This window comes from Macrotis lagotis, chromosome 1 (assembly GCF_037893015.1).
Source record: "Macrotis lagotis isolate mMagLag1 chromosome 1, bilby.v1.9.chrom.fasta, whole genome shotgun sequence".
In the NCBI taxonomy this organism is placed as follows: Eukaryota; Metazoa; Chordata; class Mammalia; order Peramelemorphia; family Peramelidae; genus Macrotis; species Macrotis lagotis.
In genome coordinates, this window is record NC_133658.1 from 788,233,222 (window position 1) to 788,252,203 (window position 18,982).

The following is an 18,982-nucleotide window of genomic DNA, read 5'->3' on the forward strand; positions in this document are numbered from 1 at the left end:
TATGTCTTTGGCCCACAAATCACCTTCAGTGCATCATAAAAACACTCAGGAAATCACTTTATTCTGGTGACATCAATTCTAGTAATCATCTTGCCTTGGGGTTGCTGCTTTTGTGGAATGTGAATATTTAGCTTAGAGAAAATGAGTCTGTGGTCAGTCCAGCACTCTGCACCACACATTGCCCTTTTCACTCTCACATCCTGTCTGTCTCTACTTATTATAATCACATAGTCTGTTAGATGTCAGTGATAGTTGAGAAGGTGCATCTAGGAAGTTTTATTGTGTTTAGGTAAATAAGAATTTATGATGAGAAGGTCAGGAGATACACAAATCTTCAGTAGTATGTAATCATTGCTGTTGACAACTCCATTCCTTCTTAGGACTCCTTGTCTTGTTTGGTAGTCTGAATAGACTCTAGGATTAAAGTTGCCCAGAATTATAAGCTTGTCCTTTATTGGTACATCAATGATAAGGGTCTCCAGGTCTTCATAGAATATTTCTTTGACTTCTTCAGGGTTCCTTTTAGTGATAGCATAGGCATTGATGATGATGATGATGATGATGATGATGATGATGATGTGGATTTTCCTTCAAGTGGCAATTGCATTGTTATGAGCTGTCATTCACTTCTATTAGTTGGCATGTTGTGTCAGCTGTTATCAATAACACAGTGTCTGGCATATAGTAGGGGTTCAGTAAATGCTTTAAAAAAAGAATCAGTGGGAAATAGAAGCTTTTAAACCCTGGATTGTTCAACTAGAAGAAAGCCAAGATGCTAGGCAGCTTGAGTTCAGATGGACTCCAGGGTCTTCGTGCTCAGCCACTTATGTCTCCTCTTCCAAGGCTTCTAGGTCCTCACAATGGGGATAGGTACAACAGTAGAGCAGAAAATTCCCCATACTCAGTCACACTTGTTGTGTGCTGATATCTTCTACTTTGTGATTTTAAAAAAAATTATTTCTGTGTATAATTATATTCAGTGTATAATTGTTCGTTTTCATTGTATTTATAAGTTCAATGTCCATTTTTCTTTGGGATCTGTGTTTTTTAATTCTGCATCTCAGTATGTGTTTTTCCACATAGTTATCTTTGAATTCTTCCTAGTTGTTCCTCAAAGAATAATATTATTCATTAGTTGGAACTCATAATACCATAATCTCTTGTTTATTTCTGCATTAGAGATGCAAATGAGACAATGTGATTTAAAATTGTCTAAAAACTGTCTCCCCTTTCTCAGATAATTCAAATGTATGCTGTCTGGATGTTGGCTATATCTGCTGAGGATGACTACATGCTGGTCCTGAGGCTGCCTTTCTTCTACCCTTCTTACATATAGCTAGTACAAGAATGGGATAGGGAAGGAACACAGATGCAAGAGAGCTTATACAAAATAGCGCAGCATCAGTTTCAGCCTCTAGCACAATACTTTGACTATAGTATTGTAGGGATTGGGTTGGGAACTGTGATTTCATTGGGAAATTCCCAGGGGAGTAAATTCTCTATCAATGCATATTGGCAATTTTGGTGCAATTTAGCATTTAAGGGTTACCTAAAACACTAATGGTTAAGTGGTTGCTCAGTCACCACAGGATGTGGCAGTAGTTGAACCTGAACCTAAATATTCTTGACTTCAAGATTAACTCTTCTTTTCTTCTTCCCTGTCTATCTCTCATGCATAATTTGTTCAGTCAATTTGACTGTATGACCCTATTTGGAATTTTCTAGGCAATTTTCAGCTCATTTTGCAGTTGAGGCAAACTGGTTAAGTGATTTACTAGAGCCACACAGCTAAGAAATGACTGAGGTTAGATGAACTCAGAGATGACTTTTCCTGACTCCAGACCCAACTGCCCTCTCACAAAAAAATAGGCATTTTATAAATGTTTGTTGGATTGAGTTGAATTGAATTTTGGTGCTCTCTGTCCTACACATAGGAATTAGGAACTACCCCATTTTCCATATCTGTTTTTTTCAGCGCTTATTGTAATTATACAGGTCAGAGCAGGGAAAAGCTCTTATTTATCTCCATGGGTAGAAAACAGATCCCGAGTCCAGAGCTGAAACCTTATGTGGGAGGGTTGAGAACTCATGTTTTTCAATCACTCCCCATTGTCCCCTCGGGAAAATATGACATTTCTGTCATAATGCTTTTTATTCAAAGATGTGCCTGATTATTCCTGGGTCATTCTATTAATATAAATATGCAGTCTCATCAACTCTACTCTGTCTTTAGAAATTCCAAGATGAAAATGGTGTTTTCAATTTATTTCATACTTCCTTTACTTTCCCCATCTTCCTCCCACCCACATTCGCTTACCCACCCACTGGTTACTCAACCTGGCATTTATTTGGGCTCCTGGCATTACTTTTTGAAGGGTCAGTCATGTGAGTTTTAGTTTGAAAGGAGGTATTTTTAATCACATGGTTTTCAGCAAATAATTCCAGTATCTCTGCCAAGAAAACCCCAAATGGGGTCACAAAGAGTCAGACACAACTGAAAAACAGCTGAACAAGTTTTTAATCATGGGACTCTAGCACAATTTTTCTAAGTTCTGATTGTCCTTCTGGCCTGTACTTAAACATGGTTTTGTTTGTCTGCTTGTTTAGAACCATATTATTTTTGACATTCCTTTGAAAAAATAAAATTGAGCTCCAAGTTCTGGAAATTCTCTAACTTCTCTTCTACCCATTGAGAAAGCAAGCAACATGTCAGCAATTCCACATGTAAAATTTTACAAAACATATTTCCATATCAAACTGATTTGTTGTTGTTGTTTTGCAAGGCTGTAAGGTTAAGTGGTTTGCCCAAGGCCACATAGCTAGGTAATTATTAAGTGTCTGAGGCTGGATTTGAACTTAGGTCCTCCTGATTCCAGGGCCAGAGCTCTATCATCCACTGTGCCACTTAGCTGCACCTATCAAACTGATTTTTTTTTTTAGGATTTTGCAAGGCAATGGGGTTAAATGGCTCGCCCAAGGCCACATAGCTAGGTAATTATTAAGTGTCTGAGGTCAGATTTGAACTCAGGTACTCCTGACTCCAGGACCAGTGCTCTATCCACTGCTCTACCTAGCCACCCCTATTGATATTTTTTAAAAGTCAAAAAGGAAGTGGACAGTAAGAGAGAAAGTAATTGTATTTTTATCTTAACTACAGAAAATTGAGTAATAATATATGTGAGTCAGAGCACAGAAGCTCTTAAGTTAGAATTAATTATAGTAGTAGTCTAATAGCAATTATAATAAAAGGAAATAAGCAAGAGAAATTAAGAGTAACACTGTATATTAAAAGTAGATATTCATGTGATGAAGTCCAAGAACTCAGAATAGGGAAGCATGACAAAGAGCATTTGACTAAAGATCAATAAAGGGAGGGATAACAAGGATGATGATGATAACTAACATTTATTTAATATATTAAGGCTTGTAAATACTTTCTATGCATAATCTCATTGAGCCTCAGATCCATCCTATGAGGTAGGTTAGACAGATGGTATTCACTTCACTCTTTAGATGAGGAAATGAGATTAAATGACCTGGCCAAAGACATTCAATTAGGAAGTGTTAGGATTTGAACCCACGTCCAGTACTGCATTCATAATGCCATGCAAACTACTGAATGACTAAGGAATAACATTATTCCTTAAGGAATCACAAGGAAAATGAGAAGTATTTTAGGACTGAAAATATGCAAATATTCCCTAAACTTTCTACAAAGAGACACTCTTACATCATCAATTTTCTTCTTCTAATTTGGGGTCTGTATTATAGATCCATAAAAATCTAGGTCAATGAAGTTGACTTCAGTCTCTGGCAAAATTCTAGTACAAATTTTTAAAAAATTGATTTGTGAACACTTAGAAAGGAAAGCAGTGATTGCTTAGAGATGAGATATGTTCATCAAGAACTGTCAGTTCTGATAGACTGACTTTGGTTCCTTTTTTTTTTTTGACATTTTAAGATTGATAGATCAGAGAAATTCCATAAATATAGCATACTTGGATTTTAGCTAACCATTAGGCAAAGTTACTAAAAATATTTGTGTGGTTAGGATCAGATGGAGAAATGAAGGCTGAATTATATAGTATAATTGGGTAGATTCAGAATTGTTTGAATAACCAGTTGATGAATGAATTGATATCAGCATGGAGAGCGGTATCTACTCCTGTACAATAGAATTCTCTTCTGTTTCCCTGTTCAGCATTTTTATCAGTGCTCTGCATTAAGTCATATATGGCATGCTTATTAAATTTATAGGTGACACAAACCTGGAATTTCCAATTCATCTATTGACAGGATCTTAAAGACTCTTCAGAACACTAGGATGAAAGACTGAATATAATAGAATATAACCCAGGCTCTAAAGCCCCTTGTTATGGAATATTCTCTTCAGTATTGGAAATCAAGGACCACACTTGCATGAGGGGTAGAGATGAGAGCAATGATGAGAGCAATAGGGGAGGGAGTTGCTGGGTTCTAACTTCCAGCTTTGATAAAGAAGATGGGTGTTGCTCTCTGGGTTTTTCCATGGGAGGAAAAGAAAAATTCTAGAAAGAAATTGACAGTCTCTGCCATGTCTCTGTCCTCAGCTTGCTATATTAGATGGGAATTTTCCCCTTGGATAAGATTTGAGGCTATCTCTCAAATTTATAGACAATTTATAGAGTAACAATATTGTGAAGGAAAATAACTTTGAAACACTTGAGACCTCTTGATGGATTCAAAACTAAGGTACCAGAGATGGAAGATAAAGCTCTTTGCCTGCCCACATCCCAACAGAGAGGTGATAGACTCAAAATGCAGTATGAGACATACATTTTTGGACATAGTGAGGAAATTTACTTTGCTTGACTATACTTTTTTGTTATGAAGATTCAGTAGACAGAAATTGGGGCTGGGATATGAGAAAAGAAAAAAGAAACAAAAAGTGTGGTAGACTAGTAGTGTCTAACTTGATTAGAAACATCTTTATAGTTGATATTTTGAATAGGAAAATACAAATTAACATTATGTCTTAGGGTATTTTTATTTATTTTGTTGAACATTCCCCATTTACATTTTAATCTGTTTTGTTGTTGTTTTGTCAAGGAACAATTTTGTTCCTTAGCTTATCTGTCACACATTCTGAAGTATACTGGTCTCTCCTTTCCAAGACTTCTATCATTTCTACTTTGGCAATTGGTTCTTTACTATTGGTTATAATCTTGCTCATACTCCCACCATTGCAACTAGTTCATATTATTAGTTATAATTCTGTCCAGAATAACATCTCTCTTCTTGCTTCTTCCTCAAATTTTTAAAAAACTAAATAATCATTAAGTCAAATAAAAAAATTATTAGTGATTGATTTTCAGGGAGAGCTCTAGAAGCTAACTAGATTACTTAAATCCCATCTTTAATATATGTTTCATGCTAGCTTTGTGATCTCTCTCTGGAACCTATTATGTCTTTCCTTCTAACTTGGTGGCCTATTACTTTTCCACCATAGAAACACTTTTGAATGTAATATGAGTCTAAAGTAAATTGGCTGTGGGACTTTTTTTTTTATTGGTGGAGATGAATGCTGTGTGCCTGTGGGAAGTAAGGCAGAAGTGATGAGAGGGACAGGCTCATTCTCTTAGTGCTAGAGGTCTCAGTTTCTTCAGGCTTTGCACAATTATGGGTTCTAGAGAGAAGATGGACAATGTCAACTTTGGAGGAAATAGGATATTTCAGAGGAAAGAAGACTGGGAATTGTAGTCAGAACTATCCTATTCTGACATTTACTAATTCTGTGAGCATGGATAAGTTCCTTAGCTTCAATTTTCCTCTTTCCATAGAGTTGAAACTAAATTTGTCATTTCTAGTGTCACATATAAAGATCTAAATATATATTTTTTCTCTATATTGTTATCCAATTTTCCCAGAGGTATTGACTATATAATTTTATTATCCCAATTTGCTAAACATTTTTTTTAGGTTTTTGCAAGGCAAATGGGGTTAAGTGGCTTGCCCAAGGCCACACAGCTAGGTAATTATTAAGTGTCTGAGACCGGATTTGAACCCAGGTACTCCTGACTCCAAGGCCGGTGCTTTATCCACTACGCCACCTAGCTGCCCCGCTAAACATTTTTAGTTAAAGTTTTGAGTTCCAAATTCTATCCCTCCTTCCCTTTCCTCCCACTACCCCCCTCCTCACATGGTAAGAAGTCAGATACAGATTATATATGTGCAATTGGGTAAACATTCTTGTCAGGCCTAAATCTCTATTATTCTACAAGCCAATTTCCTCACAAATATTGGACCACAAACACTGTAGAGTCTTTCTCATTTTCATCCCTTGCCTTTAAAATTAAGGTGTTCCTTTCCTTTTCACATGCCAGATAGTATTGTGGATATAATGAAGACTTAAAACGCTTCTTGTTTCTATAGCCAGTTACTTTCTCTTCACAGAATAAGATACTTTTTTTCTTCATCAGTGATATCATCTGGAGCAGCCTCCTCCTAGAGGAATAAACAGAAAATATCAAAAAAATGTTAATTGGATCCATAGAAGAACTGAGTGTTATGTATAGTTATCACACTGAGCCAAAAGAGTAATATGAATAATAAAAAATTGCATTTTAATTTTAATATAATTGATTTCTTTTGCAATCCTATGCATTTTATTTTATGCATCTTCAGACTGTCAAAAGACATGCCACTAAAGAGGTTAAAAATCCCAGAGATCTCCTCTAGGGAAAAAAATTCTTCATATGAATGAGTGCTGGGATAACCATGTATGATTCCATCCCCTTGCAGAGTCTCCTGTCCATTCTTGACCCTGGTTATGTTTCTGGGGCATATCTAACCTCCCCTTTCCCACCTGCCTGATGCCTTCACTGTTCCCAGGTAGACAGTACTCCAATAACGCAATAGTCCTTTCAGACAAGGCTCCTTCATTAGCAGGGGCCAAATGTCCAAATAGCAACTTGCTACTCACTAGAGAGCTCCCTATCTAGTTATCTCTGGTAACTAACTCACCAGGTAAATAAAAAGTTCATACCACATCACTGGGAAATTCTCTAGGAACTTGATATGTTCCTGTGCTTAGAGACAGTAATCAACCCTCTGTGACCTGAGGGCTTCCTGCCCCATACAACATGGAAGATTCTATAGCCTAATTCTTTAGCCCTGACTTTTGGTATCATATTGGCCATTTCATTTTCTTCATTCTTCAGTTCATCAATAAGATGAAGAAATTAGAATGGGGCTGTCTTGATCTTTTATGTGAGTGCTTTATCTTCTTTTTACCCCAATTGATATTTTATTTTATTTTTCTAGTACATGTTATGAAAGCTTTTCAGCATTCATCCACATGCTTATACATCTTTATAAGTGACATAATTTCCTTCTACTTTCCTTTCCCATCCCCTCCCCTCAGTGGTGAACATTGTACACATATATTACTGTTTAATATATTTACAGATTAGTCCTTTTCTGTATGAAGAATTAGGAAGGACTAAGGGAAAAGAAAGAAAACTATGAGAGAGGAAGGAAAAACATAAGAAAAATTTTGAAAAAGTGAATGAAGTGTTTATTCCAATTCTGTAATTTTGGTTTTGTTTTTGATTTTTTTTCTTCCTCTGGATGTGGATAGCATTGTCTATAACAGATCTCCCAGGGTTATCTTAGAGCTCTGAACTGCTGAGAGGAACTGTATCCATCAAGGTTGATCAAGTGAGTTCTTTATCTTCTAATACTCTCCCCTATCTAGAGAAGGGATTATTATCCTTTATGGTGTCTTTGAACTTTTTGGCAGTCCAGTGCAAAAGCCTCTGGACCTATTTTCAGAATAATGTTGTTTTTTCCCCCCCAAGGCAGTGGGGTTAAGTGACTTGCCCAAAGTAACACAACTAGGTAATTATTAAGTGTCTGAGGCTGAATTTGAACTCAGGTCTTCCAGACTAAAGGTACTGCGCCACCTAGCTGCCCTAGATAATGTTTTCTAATACAAAAAAATAAAAGGATTGGGAGAAGAAATATTTTCCTGGGCAACCCACAAAACAGTTGTTTCCTTCCATCCTGTTGTTGAAGAATAGTGGTCTTCTTAGAAACCAAATAGAAATCAATAGAATGGGATAGCTAGTCTAGGCGGGGCTTTATTTCCTACTGATTAGAGCTGACTTTGTGGGACAACCTGTGAAGGGGAGAGGAGGGTGGCTCTGCCATCTACCTGCAAAGGTTTTTTTAATAGGGTAAAGAGACTGCTTTTTGCGTTACTTTTTGAAATCAATTTCCTTAATATGTAGTGACAAGTTCCCAATTACACTTACAATCAATACATACCATTCACCCAGCAAAGGCATTACTTATTCCAGCATTCTTCCAAGAATCTCCCTTTAGCTGGACTTTTTGGGGGGGGGGTTTGCAAGGCAATGGGGTTAAGTGGCTTGCCCAAGGCCACACAGTTAGGCAATTATTAAGTGTCTGAGGTCGGATTTGAACTCAGGTCCTCCTGACTCCAGAGCTGGTGCTCTATCCACTGCACCACCTAGTCTCCCCTTAGCTGGACTTTTTTTGAGGGTCGTAGCAATAGGCAGTATAGTGTAAGTATCAAGTTATGGGACTAGTCAGGAGATCTCAGGAGTCTTAACTCCCAGTTGCTTTGGGTGGGACCTTAGAGACTTAGGCAAACCTCTAAACTATTAATTTTGTCACCAAGAGGCAATGTGATGTAGTAGAGTGCTGAATATGGGTCCAAGTTTTGCCTTTCATATTTAGGAACTGTCTGACTCTTAGGATCCTCATCTGTAAAATGTAAAATACCTAGTGGGTAATGAATAGAGTTAAAGAACAAGTGAGGAAGACATGAGTTTAAATCCAGTCTCAGATATTTACTAGCTCTATTAACTCTGAACAAGTCATTTTGCCTTCTCAACTGTCAAATGGGTTAATAATAGCAATTCCAGAGTTGTTCTGAGAATCAAATGAAATAGTTGTAAACTATTTATCATTAATGCCTAATAACCTCACAACAAGGTTATTGTGAATTCAAATGAGATAATGTATTTCAAGTTCTTAGGAAACCTTATTATAAACCTATTATAAAGATCAGCTTTCATTATTCTTATGTCATTTGCAAAATGGGGAATTGTGAAAGGTCAGTTTTAAGTTCTATTCTGGTTCTAAAGGTCTGTGTTTTCTTATATCAATGAGAGAAACATGTAAGATAATTGGTAGAAAATGCCTTTTAACTCTCAGACCTACATTGATGTCATGCTTTCCCCCTTCAAGTTTGACCTTGATGTTCACCTCATTGCAATTTCCTCTGCATCAAAAGGTTGAGGGGAAAGAAAGGAGAATCATCTATTAGGAATTACCCAGGGCCTTTCAACCCATGGCCTCAGGCTTGCTGTTGCTACCAATCTAAAACAGGAGACCCTTCAAAAATCTCATCCTGTTGGCTTTGTTGGCCTTCTTGCCATTCTTCTCCAAATCATTTAGTTTGCTAATTATTCATAACTTAGACTAATGTGTAAATGAGCCTCCAAATAAAAATTAATGATAAGAAGCAAAATTCATTTCTGAAACCATTGTTGTATATTATTATCTACTTAAAATAACATAGAAACTTTGTGGACATGTATTGTATGATAGCTCTGGGTGCTGATGCTGCTCTTTGTCTTTGGGTGATCTGTCTCTTCATCTTGCTCCTCTTTCTCTGGAGGAGAACAAGAAATTCAAAGGTTGTCCTCAAGATGAAACTAAGAATGAATGAAAGATCAGTCTTACCTTTAAAAGAATGGTTTTGCCTTCTCAGGATAAGGTATAAGTCTTTTCTGGAGTCTTCACAGAGATGGTGACTAAAAAACATGTGGGATCAGTGTCTTTATAATGCTGTATCATAAACTTAGTCTTGCATGTAATGTCTGGGGAAAAATATTTATAAAATTAGGGGCCTATTTGAAAGAATTGCTTTTGATGTTGCAGATTTTTACAGACTCAGGGTCACATTATCAATGTCTGAGGCTGGATTTGAACTCATTTTCTTGACTCCATGTCTAGCATCACATCATCTAGTTGCTCACAAGATGGAAAGCTTGACATCTATTCCCAAGAAAATTGTAGAATGAGTGATTAATCAGAAGGCTTTTAAGCTTTTACAAAGAGAGCAGTGATATCCAGAAAATTATTTACATTATCTACAAGTCATACTCAACTGAATTTATGTCCTTTTTGGTTAGCTTAGGTGAGGCAGCAAATAGAGTTCCTCTTGGGGTCAGGAATACCTAAGTTCATATCCAGCCTCAGATACTTTCCTAGGTGAGTAACTTAAGCCCTATCTGTTTCAGTTTCCTCAACTGTAAATTGGGGATAATAACACCACCTGTCTCTCAGAGCTGTTACAGGGATCAGAGGAGCTAATATTTGTAAGGTGCTTTGCTCAGTGCCTGATGTTTAACAAATTTGGCTTTCCTTTCCATCCTTTGCTTCTTTCTTAAATTATTACACTAGAAGAATGCTGTGGTATATTCCTATTCTACTTGACAAGTCTCTTATACCATTGTGGATAAGATGATTGGACACAATTATGACCCAATTGGTTTTGTAGTCTGTTAAATCATGGTATCCAAAAAAGTATTTATCAAATTAAAGGGAAAAGCAGCTCTAGGGTTACTCACAATCTGTCCTCAGCCCTTTTCTCTTAAATGTTTTGATTCATGAGTTTGTTAAGACATAAAAGGCACACTATTCAATTAATCAAAAAGCATTTCTATTCTAGGCACTGGGGATACAAAGATTAAAAAATGAAAGCTCCTGCTTTCAATGAGCTTACATTATAACATATGTGTGTGCAAGTGTGTGTGTGTGTGTGTGTGTGTGTGTGTATGTATATTATATATATATATATATATGTTAAAAAGTTAGTCAAGAAGTAGTTATTAGGGACTACTACATTCCAGACACCAAGCAGCAGAGATCAAGAAAGACAAAAACGTGGGTCCTGACTTCAATAAACTTACTTTGCAATAAAAGGAGACAACATGTGAATAACTACATATGTAGTGTATATACTCTGGCTTATTCTCCAAGATCAAGTCTCTAGTCTGGTTCTATAATACTCTGAGGGGTTTGGATTATCTTCTTTCTCTAAAACCCTCTTCTTGAACACCCTGTGACTACAGTTCACTTAACCACTTAATATCAGTTAGCTTTTATAAAAGAATACTTACTTCAAAGTCATAGCAAGAACAAATGCACAAACATTTCCTCTCAACATGTTAAGGAAATACTCTTAGCTTAGTTCCTTACATAAAATTTGTCCTGACAAATTCATGAGCAGATGCATGTATATTCATCTCAGCTACTGCTTGGTCCAGGTCCAGAAAAGCACTCCTAAAAGTCACTTATAGCTGCTTGGGACATGGATGCTGTGCTGATTGCAAATTTCATCTCTGAAAGTCTAGGATGCTGGGGTACTATCTTGTCCTTTTAAAATTTCCTAGAGCAGAAACTCTTTCATTTAAAGTGGAAATGAACTAACGCAGAGATCAGCAACTGATTTCACAAGGCTATTCGACTTGAGAGGCAAGTGGAAAAAGATTTCAATGAATCTTTCCTTGCGGTATTTTTTTTTTTATCAATGGACAGTATGAACAGTCACCAATGCTCTATGAAGAGTGTTGAGGTAAAGAGAGTAGTCTGATGCTGACTTTGATTTCTTGAAAACACTACCAATTCTGGTTATGCAGCTAAAAAAAGACTTATCTAACTATGTATTCAGTAATCCAGAATCAGAACTAGATACAGAATGTTTATAAATGCTCCAAATTATTTCTAAGACACTTCTGTCTTATTGTCATCATGACTTTGAGAAACAGGATCCTCAACTTTTCTACATGGAGAGACATCGACCCAGGTGGTCTGCAGGTGTACCAGTTGTTTCTGCATCCTCCCCCATTAAATTATACAAGATAAACATATTCTGAAAATGGAGGAAGATCTTAGAAGAAAGGCACTAGCAACTGGGGGGGGCGCTGGATAGGTTTCCTGCATAAGATGGAATTTGAGCAGGAGAGGGAGGTGAGAAGGGAGAACATTGTAGGCATCAAGGATAGTCAACTAAAAGGCACAAAGTTGGGAGGATGGGATGTTGTAAGAAGGAGGCATGCAAGGAAAAATAGGTCAACAGGTATATCTGGAAAGATAGTTTGGAAATGTAAAGGGTATTTAAACCCAAACAGGGGAGTTAATATTTTATCCTAGAGACAAGGAGTCACTGGAGTTTACTGAATGATTGGAAATTATTTGTTGTGCTTACTATATGGCAAGCACCCTGCTGATTAGAGAAGTGATGAACCTTTTAGGAAAATCATTTTGGCAGTTGAACTAAGGATGGATCAGAGAGACTAGTCCATTGTATTATAATGCCATATATGTATATATACATATCTGCATATGTGTTTACCTATTATATAATAGAGGTGAAGAGTAACTGAAGCTGTGGGAGTAGAGAGAAGGGGAGTGGTGAGAGAAGCTATGGAGATAGAAATGGCAATATTTGGGGGCTACTTAGGGTGAGAGAGAATGAAATGTTGACATTAATGATGGAATTATAAATCTGGAAAACTGGAAGAATGGTGGTGTCCTCAAAAGTAATAGGGTAGTTCCGAAGAGTTGTGGCCTTTTGGAGAAAGATAATGAGTTCTCTTTTGGATAGGTTGAATTTGAGATGTCTTTGGGACATCCACTTTGAAGTGTTCAATAGATAGTTGGTAATGAGAAAGAGAGAGAGAGAGAGAGAGAGAGAGAGAGAGAGAGAGAGAGAGAGAGAGAGAGAGAGAGAGAAAGACTGAGACTGCATAAATAAATCTAAGTCATCTGGATATAGTTGATAATTTAACCCATGGGAATTGATGGGGTAAATAAAAACAGTTGTATAGAGGAAGAAGACAAACCTTGGAGAATACTGATAATGTAGAGAGAAAAGAGAAGAGGACCCAGGATAGAGCTTTGGGCCACACCTTTAGTTAGGGGACTTGATGTGGATGGGCCAGCAAAAGAGATTGAGAAAGAATGGTCAGAGAAGTAAGAGGAGAGCCAGGGGAAAAGTAGTATTCCCAAATCACAGAAAAGAGAGAGTGGGTCAGAAGGAGAGAATGATCAATCGTGTCAGGTGCTACAGAGAGGTTAAGAAGGCTAGGAACTGAGAAAATATTTTTAGATCTGACTAGTTAACTGGTTAGAGTCATTTCAGTTGAGTAATGAGGTTGGAAGCAGTTTGTGAAGGGTTTAGAATAAAGAAATGAACGAAAAGGCATTTATGAAGCACTTACTGTGAGAAAAGCATGGGGATACAAATAGAAAAGGAAACTGGCCCCTACTTTCGGGGAGCACCTATTCTCATGAGGGAGACAGCACAAAAATAGAAAATCTACATGGAAGTCAGATGAAAAGGCAGTAGGCTCTATAGGGTGCAGTGGCGAAGCAAATGATAAATGCATCTTCTCATGCTATTTCCATTGATGAAATTTTTCTGTTTCTGATATTGAATCATTTTTGATTGACAGTGCTGGTAAGAATTTTTTTATCTGAGTTTTTAGTAGCTGGGGCTGTTGTTATTGGGGAGATGTGGGCAAAAAGTTTGTTTTTTTTGGTTATAGTATCAGATATCTAGCTGAAAGGAGGATTGGGGACAGGGTCCTAGAGGCAACTGCTAATGCTCAGGTTCTTGCACTTATCTATTGATAGGAATTGGTTGACAGTTGATAGTAGTAGTGGTGGTAGGCATGATGAATCCCTTCTCTAACAAGTGCTACTCCCCTTGATGATGACTGAGGAGGCTGACTTGGATGTAGTATCTGTAGTATGATAAGCATTACTATTCCTATTTCCTTTGGACTCAGGGATCTGGGCTATCTCAACTGATTCTAAGAGGACTCAATAGTTGAGGCAATGGCAGTGGGATGATCTGCCTGGCACATGTCACCTCCTATTTCTCTCTCAAAGTGCCATATTGCTTCAACTGGGCTTGCTTATTTACCGTATCAATGGAATTTGTTCAACTTGTATTTTAAGGACCCATGGGCCTTTCCATTTTATCTCAAGAAGGAAGAAGAAGAAATGGAGGCATCTAAGGTATAAAGATTTTACTAAGAGTCTGACTGAGAAGGTAAGGAGTATCACTCCAGCTGATAATAGGATCTTTTCTTTTTGCAAGGCAGTGGGGTTAAGTGACTTGCCCAAGGTCACACAGCTAGATAATTATTATGTGACTGAGACCAGATTTGAACTCAGATCCACCTGACTCCAGGGCCACTACTCTATCCACTGTACCACCTAGCTGCCCCCATAATAGGGCTTTATGAAAGTTTTCTGAGGGTGGTGGAGAGAAGTATATCTGAAGTCTGCAAGGAAGAAAGTAGATAGGGCAAGTGAAAGATGAGAGAGAGAGAGGCAGTAATTGAGAAGACTATCTTTTTAATCAGATTTTTGAATAGTACAAAGCTATGAGGAATATCTAATAGTTTGGATGACAGAATTCAGATATAAAAATGCCTAAACAGTTTGGAATAATGGATCAAAATCAACAGGATGAAATTTAAGATAGATATATCAACTTCATAAATGCAGAATTAGGAAAATCTGACTTGATCACACTTCATGTGAAGATGACCACTTTGAAGTTTTTGTTTACTGCAGACTCAGTGTGAGAGTTGTCAAAAAAAGATAAATCCCCAACAAAAAACCATTGTAATTAAATTACATTAATATGATTTAAGTGCATAAATTAAGGTAAATAATAGCTCTATCATGTTGGGCAGACCACAGCTAGAATATTGTGTTTGATCCTGTTTAAATCATTTTAAGGACCTTATTCACAATCTAGAATAAATTTAGAAAAGTGAGGTTAGGAGTTTGGAGACAAGGTCATGATATATTATTGAAAGAGTTGAGCATATTTAACTTGGAACAAAAGCTATCCCCCCCCCCCAAGAAATTAAAGAAGGAGGAAAATTTTAAAAAATATTTAGAGAATTTTTTGTTGTTGTTTTGAAGGACTGGAAACAAAATAGGTACCTATAACTTGAAGAATGACTGAATAAATTATAATTTATTAATGTGTTGACAATTAGATGGCATAGTGGATAGAGTACTAGTTCAAATCAGGCTTCAGACACTTCCTAGCTATGTGACCCTGGGGAAACCACTTAACCTTCTTTGCTTCAGTTTCCTTTTTTGTAGATAAACTGGAGAAAGAAATGTCAAGAAATAACTGAAGTTACTGAACGACATGCCAGACAGAGCAGGCCTGGATATCACCAGGGCCTTGGAAACTGTATTAAAATAATTATCAAAATATTTTATTTTATTTTTTTAGTTTTTTTCAAGGCAAATAGGGTTAAGTGGCTTGCCCAAGGCCACACAGCTAGGTAATTATTAAGTGTCTGAGGTCGGATTTGAACTCAGGTAGTCCTGACTCCAGGGCTGGTGCTCTATCCACTGCACCACCTAGCTGCCTGTATCAAAATATTTTTAAAAACTACATAGACACTGATTTAGAGACTTAAGTGATAAAATGGAATGGGAAGAATTAATGTGGCTCATAGATTTAGAGCTGGAAAGGATCCTTCCTATTTTATAAATGAAGAAATTAAGACCCAGAGACTTTGAGTTGCCTAAGGTTACATAAACACTAAGTGACAGAGTTGGTATTTGAACCTTGGTCCTCTGACTTCAAATCCTCTGCCGTTTCTACTGTCCCCTGCTGTCTTTTTAGGGGGAGATCATAAAGCCATAAGGCAGGACATCTGGTTTTCTAATTCCAGTTCCATCATTAACTATTTGATCTTGGACAAGTCACTCATACTCTTTGAGATATAGGACACCTACATATCTTTGAAGGAAGGAGTTTCCTTATCTGTAATGTAAGATTTTAGACTAAATGAGCTTGAAAGTCCACTCTAGTTCTATGATTCTTAGAATTCTGCCATGGAAATTATTTATTTATTTATTTATTTGTTTGTTTGTTTATTTATTTATTTAGGGTTTTTGCAAGACAGTGGGGTTAAGTGGCTTGCTGAAGGCCACACAGCTAGGTAATTATTAAGTGTCTGAGGTCGGATTTGAACTCAGGTACTCCTGACTCCAGGGCTGGTGCTCTATCCACTGCACCACCTAGCTGTCCCTTGAGATGAATCTTCTAACACCTTGAGAGCTGTACATTTGTTTTTGTGTCCCAATCTAAACAAAAAAAATAATGTTCAAATTCAGAGTAAGTCATCTCTCGAAAATGGCATTCTTCTCATTATTTAGTATGAGAGCTTGGTTCTTTGTATTCCATAAGATGACAGGAATGGGCCCATTGAACTTGCTGAATTTCTGTTCACACCTGCTTTAAATAGACATGTTTAATAGACACCATACAAATGAAAGGTTTGTGTTTTTTTAAATCTGTACCAGTAAAAACTCCCTTTGATTTCAGTTTTTAAGTGTCATTAATGACAATTTCCTGTTCCAAAGGAACCTAGGAAAAAGTTGCTTCATTTCTTTTAACTGTTAAAAAAATAACAGCAATGGAGAGATGCATTTTTAAGGGATATATTTAATTTGTAAGAGATATTTATGGACTCCAACAAGATTAGGAAGTTACCTTCCATTTTGCAGGATGTTAGTTCTGAGAGGGCAGAGACTGGTTTTTTGTTTTTATCTTTGTTTATTTGGTACTTAACACAAAGTCTAGGACCTAATAAATGCTTCCCCCCCCCCCTTAGTGATGATAATAAGATTATAATAGCTTGCATGAGATAGTATCTTTCTGTTTATAAAGTTCTTCCCTCCACCTCCCACAATAACCCTGTGAGATTATAGTAGGCAATCCTTTGATGGAATAGAGGTGAATAGATCCCATAGAATTCTCTTACTTAGATTTAAATAAATGTGAGGGATTACTTATATTCTAGCTTCTCAGTGTTGACAGTATTAGGGTTTGCTTCAGGGGTCACTTTTGTGGCATAGGCTGGGTGGTTAGTTGGAGTTGTCATTTTTACACCTAGTAGAAGTGGAGACTACACTATTGAAAGGTAAACAAGATTATTTTGATATTTTGTACTTCTTTCCAGTTTTTTCCTTCCTCATTTTGCTTATAGTACTCCCTCCTTTCCCTTTATCATAGTCTCTCCTGTATTAAACTTATTTCTGGATGTGCTTTATTCCCCACACTCATTACCTAGTAAATGGCTTTGAGAACAGGGACTGCATCATTTTTCTTTTAAAAGAAAGCATTATTGTTCTTAGTAGGTAGTTAATACATTAGGAAAAAAAAGAATTGGTTCTTGTTGCTAAGTCATTTTGGTCATGTCCAACTCTTCATAATCTATTTGGGGTTTTCTTGTACTAGAGTGGTTTGCTGTTTTCTTCTCCAGCTCATTTTACAGATAAGGAAACTGAGGTAAGGAGGATTCAGTTATCTTGTCCAGGGAAACACAGCTTGATGATATTTGTCCTTCATTCTCAAAGAAGACCATGACATCAGGGAGGTGATACCATGGCAAGCACATGAATTGGATCTGAGTGAAGGGATGCTGTACTGTCACTTTCTCCTCCATAGTCATCTGGATCCAGTGGCCAGATATGATTCAAGATGACTGAAGATGACCCTGGAACTCAGGAAGATGAGTCTTCTAGGTCTAACCTTCAATCCACTGTGCCAAAACATTGAGACTTTGATAATATTTGTTGAATGTTTTGGTTAATCTAACCAAATTCCTGATCATAGGATTATAACTTTAGAGTTGGAAGGGGGAATAGAAGTCACTGAGTCTAATCCCATTTTTCATATGATAAACCGAGGCACAGAGAGATTAAGTGATTTGTCCCTGATCACACGGCTAGTAAAATATCTGAGGGAGGATTTGAACCTAGCTCTTTCTAACTCCAAGGTCATTGCTCTATCCACCACATCATGCTACAGCCCATCTGATGATTTTCTTCCATTTATGCTAATAGTCTTGCCATATACTTTGGAAGGAAGGAATATTAGACATTAATGGAATAATAGAATTTTAAAAGTTGTAAGAGACCTAAGAGAACATCTAATTCAACCTCTTGCAGAATGGAGGAAGTCCATTCTACTATAGTTATTCAGCTTCTATTTGAACTCTTCCAAACACAAACTTGTGAGTCATTTGGTCCATGTGTAGGCGTCTCCAATTGGCAACAGGAGACTACATGTTTTTGCAATAATTAAAAATGCAATATTAAGTTCTCTCCGTCCCCATTGCCATTGTCACTAACTCAAAGGAATGAACCCATGATTGGTAGGGAAGGCATGAAAATGGTGATTCTGAGACGGCAAGTTCACACTGACAACTTAGTGCTGTAATTGGAAAGAAGACAAAGGAAGTAACAAAGCTAACAGTACTGAGGCCAGAGTTGTTCCCTCATGCCATATCTGTTTATACCTATACTAGTCCATGCTGGTTGGTGCCTTTGTGTCACCATTACACCATTACACAAATGCTGAACATACATGTATCAGCAGCACTGGGAAGAGGCTGAAGAGAATCATCACCAGTAGAAACAACTTGTTACTTGAAAATAGGATGAATTTGCCTCAAAAGTAAAGAGGAGATTAGGCAAAAACTTAGTGCCTGATCTATAGTCATATCTAGAGGAGGTATCTATCACTGGCTCATTTGTGGGATCATTTACAATTGATTGTACATTTGTTTTTGTGTCCCAAGGGCCTCTCTGCTGCGGTTGAGAACAGTTGTCTTTCTACTTCATTGAACAAACTTTGGGAGCTGCTGTTGATGAAGATAATGGGGTAGCAATGTGGTTCCATAGTATATAGAGTAAGCTCCCTGAGTTCAAATCTAACCTCAGACACCTGCTAATTTCTTATTACCCTAGGAAAGTCACTTAACCCTCTTTGTTTCAGTTTCCTCACTTATAAAACGAACTGGAGAAGAGAGTGGCATACTATCTTTGCCAAGAAAACCCAAAATGGGGTCACAAA

General features: G+C 37.1%; 1 pseudogene; it reads right to left on the minus strand.

The window, feature by feature from the left end:
- Nucleotides 1–266: 266 nt before the first annotated feature.
- Nucleotides 267–17,025, minus strand: LOC141507033 (uncharacterized; annotated as a pseudogene).
- Nucleotides 17,026–18,982: the final 1,957 nt, after the last annotated feature.